The sequence below is a fragment of the Triticum dicoccoides genome, chromosome 3B (assembly GCF_002162155.2).
Source record: "Triticum dicoccoides isolate Atlit2015 ecotype Zavitan chromosome 3B, WEW_v2.0, whole genome shotgun sequence".
Taxonomy (NCBI): domain Eukaryota; kingdom Viridiplantae; phylum Streptophyta; class Magnoliopsida; order Poales; family Poaceae; genus Triticum; species Triticum dicoccoides.
In genome coordinates this window covers 65,713,629-65,722,809 of record NC_041385.1, presented here as the reverse complement: position 1 = coordinate 65,722,809, position 9,181 = coordinate 65,713,629, and positions in this window count along the sequence as shown.

The window sequence follows — 9,181 nt, the reverse complement described above, 5'->3', positions numbered from 1 at the left end:
AGTATAAAGTCCGGCTGTCCGAGGACCCCATAATCCAGGACTCCGTCAGTAGCCCCTGAACCAGGATTCAATGACGATGAGTCCGGTGCACAGATTGTCTTCGGCATTGCAAGGCGGGTTCTTCTCCAAAATCCCTGAGTACTTGTTGTAACGAGTAGTGTCCGGCTTCCCATTAATGTTGCTCTCCTCAGCTTCTGTGCTTTAATAATGGCTATCTCCACGTGTCGAGCGAATGCGAGAAGTCAGGGCATTTTTAGATTTGCCACCCTGGCCATGTAAGTAAATCGCCTATTTAAAGAGACGGGGATCCTCAGATCCAAATCACACCATCCTCCACCAGCGAGTATTCATCAGAGCGCGCCCGGAAGAAGCCATCCCATCATGGCCGGCCGTCGCAGCTCCTCCTCTCGCTCCCGTAGCACTAAGCCAGGTGATTGGGAGAAGTGTTCTGTCCCCCATAGCCGATTGGTAGAGTTGCAGACCCAGGGGTTTCTCCCACCTACGTACATGGTCCCCGTCCGAGCCGGACTAGCCACTTATAATGGCGGGGAGCAAGCGGAGAGTTCTCCCAACCCATCCAAGGGGGAGTGGGTATGCCTTGTCCCTTATTTGCTGAGGGGACTCAGATTTCCAATCCACCCGTTCCTCCGCGGGCTCCTGGAGTTCTACGGCCTCCAGCTGCATAACTTCACTCCTGCCTCAATACTACACATCGCGGGCTATGTCGCCTTCTGCGAGCTATTTTTGGGCTGCAAAGCTCATTTCAAGCTATGGAAGAGGCTATTCTGCCTCGTACCCCGCACTCAGGAGGGGTCGATATATCAAGTGGGCGGAGCCGAAATATGGCGCATCGCCGGGACCGGATACCTGTCCAGTACTCCGAAGAATACATCCGAAGACTGGCCCTCGGAGTGGTTTTATATGGAGGACGTCCCCCTTCCGGACCCTATTCGGATGGGCCTTCCTGAGTTTGCAAATGCCCCGTTGAAGAAACGCCACAGCTGGCGCCCCCGGAGCCCCCAGGAGAAAGATAACATAGAGGTCCTTTTCCTGATGGACAAGATAAAGACGCTGGCCAAATCAGGACTGACAATAATTGAGGTTATGTCAATATGTATAATACGGGGAGTGCAGCCACTTCAATATCGGGGGAAACCCATGTGGCACTTTAATGGAGAAGACGACGCCACCCGCTCCGGACGTAAAGGTCCGGACTCCGCCGCCGCTCTGGCGAAAATATTGTCTGATTTGTACAAAGGAAAAGAAGATGAGTTCATCCGTATTAAGCCACGGGATGGATTCTCCATGTACAACCCCCCAAGCTGGGTGAGCTGCTATCTTTTATTCCAGTCTTTCTCGCATTCTTCATCACAAATATTTACCTTGCCAATTCATAGCAGGAGCTGCGAAAAGCTATGAGCGAGGTCCACAGCCCGTCTCCACAGCCAGAGGACCCCGACCGGGCCCTCGACCCCGGACTCGAAGAAGATCCGGATGTATTTGTGGAGCTTATTGACAGGGCGTTCTATCAGCTAAGTCATGATGGTGCATTGGTGGCCATCATAGCTGATTACCCTGGCCTACTCCCTGCATCGCATGTAAGTAAAACCGAAGTCCCAACTTCCGAGAAGGATCCCTTCTTTGCATCTTACCCACCGCACATATATTGTGTCTTATAGGGAAGGCCATCGGGGCGCCGTGCCGAACCCGCGGTGACTCGTCAACAAGGGGCACCAAAGCCGGGTAGGCTCAAAAGGAAGGCGGTTAGGACTGAGACGCCATCACAGAGGTATGATTAAAACCTTGCTCCACGATTATCATCTTTAAAATATAATAATGTCTGTGGTTCTTGGCAGAAAAAATGCTCGCCGAACTGTGTCCGGAGAGCCTGCTGGCCATGCCTCCACCAGCCGGACTCCAGAACCGGACTTAGGGGCAGAGGCTAACGCGGGGACGACGCCGGATGGTCCTCCTACAGAGGATACGGATAGACTGTCCGCTACGAATTCTGAAGTGGAGAGCGCCATGAATCACAGGCGCCGCCGGGCCATACTCCGCGACCCTACTTTCTCCGAAGAGGCGTTCAATGCCTTCAACTCAGGAGATGTGTACATCCGAGCCGCTCAAGATGGCCTTGCCAGAGCCACGGACCAGTATGTAAATGACATACAGGTAAGAAATTTTGATAATTATGTATATCAGTAGCCCCTGAGACTTGAAACAATTGGCGCAACTGATTTAGGGATCATTGTATGCGTAGGCTCTCACGAAGAAGAATACCCAGTTGTCTCCAGAGCTGGAGGAGTGCAAAGCCCAGCTACGGGCCGCAGTTGCCGGAATGGAGGAGTCCAAGAAGGCCTCGTCTGGTAATACTTGTCTTGATCGAAAAGAATGTATTGACATATACCAGTTAGTATTCGGCATGCATGCAAATCTAACAATAGATTCTGCAGACAATCCCGGAGGTAATCCGGAGATCGTATCGGAGGATGAGCAACATGCTCAACGACAGCTAAAGGCTGGCGAGCACGTGCTTACAAAGGTTATACGGGAGAAAAATGATCTCCAGGACGCGAATACCCAGCTGGGCGTCGAATTAAAAGATGTTCGGGCCCAGCTTGCTGACTCCGTGAAGGAGAATAAGAGGCTTCGACACGACATTTTTAGTAAGTGCTCGAACGAACCTTTATACAATTCGGCGAAGAACCTTTATTCAGTCAGTCTAAGTGACTGTGTACTTCAAATGACATATTTTGTCCCTAGCCGGATTGTAAATCATTTGTCATGGCGCATCTTTTCGCTTCAACCTCCGGACCCGACAGTCCGGAGTGTATCCAAATACCCGCTCAGTTATGTAGAAACGGGGGTATGCGTGGAAACCAGACGTAGGGGTCATAAGTGCTTCAACAGACAAGTACCCAACTAGCTATGTTATATTACATGGATAGTAAGAAACATCTTCCAGGGAGAATAGTTCCTTTAAGGGTTCCTTTCCCTGGGTATGCATGCATTAATGTGCATGTCTGAACTGCGAAAAGCGACGCAGGATATAAACGTCTGGGGGCATATATTGCAAGTAAGTAAGAAACATCTTTCGTTCACTGATCGAATATTCCCTTAAGAACGCTAGCTTTCGGCTTCACCCAGTCTGACGTACACATCCGGCTGACCCGGCAGTAACAATCGCAGAGGTGCTCCCCTTATGCCCTAGCCGAATTAATGGGAACGTAGGGCATAAACACAAGAGTCAGGCAATCCAGCTTGGCCAAAACTTAAGTCATATCGATGCATATAATTGTGAAAAAAGGTACATATGGGGAAGTGACGCATATGTGGTGAGCATAAAGCCCAGAAGATAATTATATTAAGCTTCTGTATAAGAAGCCCCTAGGTATATTGAGCGCGCATAGCGCGGCATGAGTGTGCGGTCGAAGCACACTTGAAGCTTTTAAGGCTATATAAAAAAACAAAGAAAGAAAGAAAGAGGATATAACTTTAAAAAGGCGGAGGTAAGGAGACGAACACAGGGTTCGGCACTAGGCGTAGAATCTTCGGAGTCTGGCCGCGTTCCATGGGTTCGACTCGAGTCTATTATCTGATGCATCACGTAGACGATACGCTCCTCCTGTGAGAACTTTATCAATGATGAAGGGACCCTCCCACTTGGGCTTGAGCTTGTCCTTTTTCTTTTCTGGTAGGCGTAGAACGAGTTCGCCAACATTATAGGTTTTGGCCCGTAATTCTCTGCTTTGATACCTTCGAGCTTGCTGCTGATAGAATGCGGAACGGGCCTTTGCGACGTCACGCTCCTCCTCTAGGGCATCTAAACTGTCCTGCCGATCCAGCTCGGCTTCTCTCTCTTCGTACATGCGCACTCGAGGTGAGTCATGAATAATGTCGCAGGGCAATACCTCCTCTGCGTCGTACACCATAAAGAACGGTGTGTATACGGTAGTGCGATTCGGCGTGGTCCGCAACCCCCATAGTACGGAGTCGAGCTCCTCAACCCAGTGCGTATCTGATTCCTTCAAGGATCGCACTAGTCTGGGTTTGATGCCGCTCATAATAAGACCATTTGCTCGTTCGACTTGACCGTTTGTTTGGGGATGATAGACGGAGGCATAATCGAGTTTGATGCCCATGTTACCGCACCAAGTTTTCACTTCTTCGGCTATGAAGTTGGAGCCATTATCAGTGATGATGCTCTGGGGGACATCGTAACGGTGTACGACCCTGGATGTGAAGTGTATCACTGGTTCGGATTCGGCCGTTTTAACTGGTTTGGCTTCTATCCATTTGGTGAATTTATCTACCATGACCAACAAGTATTTTTTCTTATGGCTTCCTCCTTTAAGGGGTCCAACCATATTGAGCCCCCAGACCGCAAAGGGCCAAGTTATGGGGATTGTTTGGAGAGCGGTAGGTGGCATATGGCTTTGATTTGCAAAAAGCTGGCAACGGACGCAATGTTGGACGAGGTCTTGTGCGCTTGCTCGGGATGTCGGCCAGTAGAAACCTGTACGGAAGGCCTTGCTTACAAGGGACCAAGCTGCGGCGTGATGGCCGCCGAGTCCAGCATGAATTTTGGCCAGTAGTTGTCGTCCTTCCTCTTCGGAGATGCACCTTCGGAGCACTCCGGTCGCACTTTTCTTATAAAGCTCTCCTTCGTGAACCTTGTAGGCTTTAGAGCGCCGCACAATGCAACGCGCCTCATTTTGGTCCTCAGGGAGTTCTTGCCTATTTCGGTAGGCTAAGAAGGGTCCTGTCCACGGGGCGATGACAGCCATAATCACGTGGGCCGAAGGTGTTATTTCGGTGGAGGAGCCTCCGATTACGTCAGATTGTTTGGGATTTGGGGTTGTGTTCGGATCCGGACTGGTATTGCCGGTCTCCCCTTCCCACACCACGGATGGCTTGAACAGCCTTTCCAAGAAGATATTAGGTGGGACGGGGTCGCGCTTAGCGCCGATGTGGGCGAGGATATCCGCCGCTTGATTGTTTTCTCGGACCACATGGTGGAATTCGAGCCCCTTGAACCGAGTTGACATTTTGAGGACGGCATTACGGTAAGCCGCCATTTTTGGGTCCTTGGCGTCGAAGTCTCCATTTATTTGAGATATTGCGAGGTTCGGATCCCCACGCACTTCCAGGCGTTGAATGCCCTTGGGGACTGCCATCCGAAGACCATGCAACAGAGCCTCATATTCGGCTGCGTTGTTGGAGTCTGTGTATAATATTTGGAGTATGTATTGGACTGTATCTCCGGTGGGGGATGTCGGGACAACGCCTGCACCCAGACAAGCCAGCATCTTAGAGCCGTCAAAGTGCATGATCCAATTGGAGTACGCGCCGTACTCTTTAGGGAGTTCGGCTTCTGTCCATTCGGCGATGAAGTCGGCCAGCACTTGCGACTTAATGGCTCGCTGTGGTTTGTATATTATGTCGAACGGGGGGAGCTCGATAGCCCATTTAGCAATCTGGCCCGTGGCATCGCGGTTATTTATTATATCGTTGAGTGGTACTTCAGAGGCCACCGTGATTGAACACTCCTGAAAGTAGTGTCGTAATTTTCGGGATGCCATGAAGACCGCGTATGCTATCTTTTGATAATGTGGGTACCGTGACTTGCATGGAGTGATGACAGTGGATACGTAGTATACCGGCTTTTGAAGCGGGAACTTATGTCCGTCCGTCTCTTGTTCGACGACGAGCACTGCGCTTACAACCTGGTGTGTTGCAGCTATATATAACAGCATAGGTTCGCCGATATTTGGCGCGGCCAGGATTGCATTGCTGGCCAAGAGGGCCTTTATGTCTTCCAGTCCGTCCGTAGTCGCATCCGTCCACTCGAAGTGTTCGGTGCATCAAAGAAGGCGATAGAGAGGTAGTGCCTTTTCTCCTAATCGGGAGATGAAGCGGTTTAGGGCAGCCACGCATCCAGTTAATTTCTGGATTTGCTTGAGGTCTGTTGGGGTAGCCAACTGTGAGAGAGCTCAGATTTTAGCCGCATTTGCTTCAATTCCTCTATTGGAAATGATGAAGCCCAAGAGCTTTCCGGTAGGTACACCGAAGACGCATTTTTCCGAATTGAGCTTGATGTCATATGTTCGTAGATTGTCGAACGTAAGCCTCAAGTCGTCTATTAAGGATTCGACGTGTCTAGTTTTGATGACCACATCATCTACGTATGCCTCCGCTGTTTTGCCGATTTGTGTTTCCAGGCATGTCTGAATCATGCGTTGATAGGTTGCACCGGCGTTTTTGAGCCCGAAAGGCATGGTGTTAAAACAGAAGGGGTCGTATGGAGTGATGAATGCCATTGCGGCTTGATCGGACTCCGCCATCTTGATTTGAAGGGATCCTTGGGGCAAGCCTTATTGAGGTCCTTGAAATCGACGCATAGGCGCCAGGATTTGTCCTTCTTTGGTACCATCACCAGGTTTGCTAGCCAGTCCGGATGTTTTATTTCTCTGATGAAGCCGGCCTCGAGTAACATAGCTAGCTCTTATCCCATGGCTTGTCGCTTAGGTTCTGAAAAGCGCCGAAGAGTCTGCTTGACCGGCTTGTATCCCTTCAGTATGTTTAGGCTATGTTCGGCCAGCCTGCATGGGATACCTGGCATGTATGAAGGATGCCAGGCGAAGATGTCCCAATTCTCATGCAAGAACTCTCGCAGTGCAGCGTCTATTGTGGGGTTCAGCTGTGCTCCGATGGATGCTATTTTTGTAGGGTCTGTTGGGTGGACCTGTAACTTGACTATTTCGTCCGCTGGTTTGAAAGAGGTGGACTTGGGTCGTTTGTCGAGTATCACGTCATCCCTGTCCACTGTGGAGCGCAGCATAGTTAGTTCTTCGGCCGCGAGGGCTTCGGATAATGCCTCAAGGGCTAGTGCGGCGGTTTTATTTTCGGCGCGGAGTGCTACGTCCGGATCACTAGCTAGAGTGATTATTCCATTGGGCCCGGGCATCTTGAGCTTCATGTACCCGTAATGCGGTATAGCTTGAAAGCTCGTGAATGCATCCCGCCCTAAAAGGGTGTGGTATCTGCTAATGAATGGGGCCACTTGGAATGTGATTTCTTCGGACCTATAATTTTCCGGCGTGCCGAATACCACATCTAGTGTGATTTTTCCCGCACATCGTGCTTCCCGACTAAGGATTATTCCCCTAAAGGTCGTGCTGTTTTGCTCAATGCGGCTCTTGTCTATTTCCATTTTGTTAAGAGTCTCCTCGTAAATGAGGTTTAATCCGATTTTGCCATCCATGAGCACTTTAGTGAGCCGGAAGCCGTCCACAATTGGACTAAGGACCAGAGTGGCCGGTGCTCGGACTGTTTGGAATTGAGGTTGTCACTGGCATTGAAGGTTATGGCCATGTTGTTCCATGGATTTATTGCTACAACGTGGCAGACTTCGGCGAGGCTGCAGAGTGCTCGCTTGCGCCTATTATTTGAGGCGAAAGTCTCGAAGACTGTCAGTACTGTATTGTTATTTTCTGCGGAATGGTGTTTTGTGGTATTGCTGATGAGGAGATCCTCGCCGCTCTTGGCCACCTGCCGGAGTATCCAACATGCTCTAAGGCTATGTGTTGGTATGGTATCCGGTGTACTGTGAATTTTGCATGGCCCATTAAGCCATCCCTCCAATACGGTTCCACGCCCTGTAGTGGGCTTTGGTTTCTTTGTAATTGGTTTGGGTGACTTGCGAGAGTGCACCCTTTTAGTTCGGACTAGGGGTTTAGTGAGAGCCGGAGGATCCCAGAATTTTGTTTGGGTTTGCCAGGCGCTTTCCATCGCACAGTACTTCTGTACTATGGCCGCCAAGTCAGCAAAGTGTACTATGTCACAACGACTTATGGCATTGAGGATTCCCTTGTCCGTGCAATTTTTGCAAAAGAATGAGATTGCGTCTTCCTCACGACGGTCCTTAACCTTGCTCATTACAAGGAGGAATCTGGCCCAGAAGTGATGTACTGTCTCTTGGGGCTCTTGTCTGATGTGGGAAAGATCACTTGTATCTGGGTGGGTGGGTAGATTTAAGTCCAAACCCTGACCCGATCTGAGACCCAGGGGCAGAGGAACTTCCGAGCTTGACAGCTTGGGCTCCGGGTGTCGTGGTTCTAAGCCTGACAGTAGAGTGGGGGGTAGGTATGGAGAGGCAAGGTCCTAGCTATGGAGAGGTTGTAAGCACAAAGGATGTACGAGTTCAGGCCCTTCTCGGAAGAAGTAACAGCCCTACGTCTCGGAGCCCGGAGGCAGTCGAGTGGATTATGAGTATATGAGCTACAAGGTGCCGAACCCTTCTGCCTGTGGAGGGGGGTGGCTTATATAGAGTGCGCCAGGACCCCAGCCAGCCCACGTAGGAGAGGGTTTAAGGTGAGTTAAGTCTGGGGCGTTACTGGTAATGCCCCACATAAAGTGCCTTTACTATCATAAAGTCTACTTGATTACAGGCCGTTGCAGTGCAGAGTGCCTCTTGACCTCCTGGTGGTCGAGTGAGTCTTCGTGGTCGAGTCCTTCAGGCCAGTCGAGTGAGTCCTCGTTGGTCGACTGGAAGGCAACCTCTTCTAAGGATGTCCTGGGGTAAGTTACTTGGAACAGGTCCATGACCCTACCCTGGGTACATAACCCCATCATTAGCCCCTGAATGGATTGAGGCTTCGAGTGAAGAAGGAGTTGATGTCGTTTCCGATTAACCTTTGCGCTCTGGTTGTGCGCTGTTCTGGACCAAAGAATCTCTTCGTCGACAGGAAGCAACTTGCCTTCAGTCGACTCGATTCATTCTGTTTTTGCGTCGAGTGATCTTTCAGGCTTCGACGATCTCCGAGCGACGGATCGCCGAAAACACCGCGCCTAACAGACTGATTTGCTGTTCGCGGATTCCGCGGGATGCGAAATTTGGGGACACACGCGAAGCGGGGCGGACCGCGGCGTTCGGATGGGACGGGGCATGGACGCCTCGATCTCCGCGCCGTCTTTTTCGCCACGTATCCAGTCTGCATAACTGCTCCAGATATGATTAGATCGACCGGGCCCACCTGTCATCCACTCAGAAGGGACCTTATAAATGTGCCCGGCGAGGATTCCTGTGCTGCGCCTCAGCATTCTCTCTCTCTCTCTCTGTTTCCATCTTCCCCGCCCAGCGTGCTCGCTCTCGCCTCCACACCACTTCCCTTCGCGCATC